General features: G+C 40.4%; 1 protein-coding gene across 1 annotated transcript in view; it reads right to left on the reverse strand.

Moving 5' to 3' along the window:
• LOC111230630 (E3 ubiquitin-protein ligase DTX1-like) overlaps window positions 1-235 on the reverse strand; it is a 56,142-nt gene that overhangs the window by 21,504 nt on the left and 34,403 nt on the right. The window lies entirely within an intron of this gene.

Consider the following 235-nt stretch of genomic DNA (forward strand, 5'->3'; position numbering starts at 1 on the left):
TAACAGGAAATGATATGGGCCAGGGTGACAACCAGTATTATTGTGGAGATTACAATGATAATTTGTTGTAGCTGCCCTTCGTTTGGCTTTGGCACCACCTGTTGATTTGCAAAAAAAAGTAATAAAAAGTCTTCTCATGTTTATTTGAAGTACCACAGATACTCATTTATTTTATAAAAAATAACAACACAAAATGATGGTAATGCTGATGGGGGGGGGGGGGCGCCGGCGGGCC

This window comes from Seriola dumerili, unplaced genomic scaffold (assembly GCF_002260705.1).
Source record: "Seriola dumerili isolate Sdu_G_001 unplaced genomic scaffold, Sdu_1.0 BDQW01000017.1, whole genome shotgun sequence".
Taxonomy (NCBI): domain Eukaryota; kingdom Metazoa; phylum Chordata; class Actinopteri; order Carangiformes; family Carangidae; genus Seriola; species Seriola dumerili.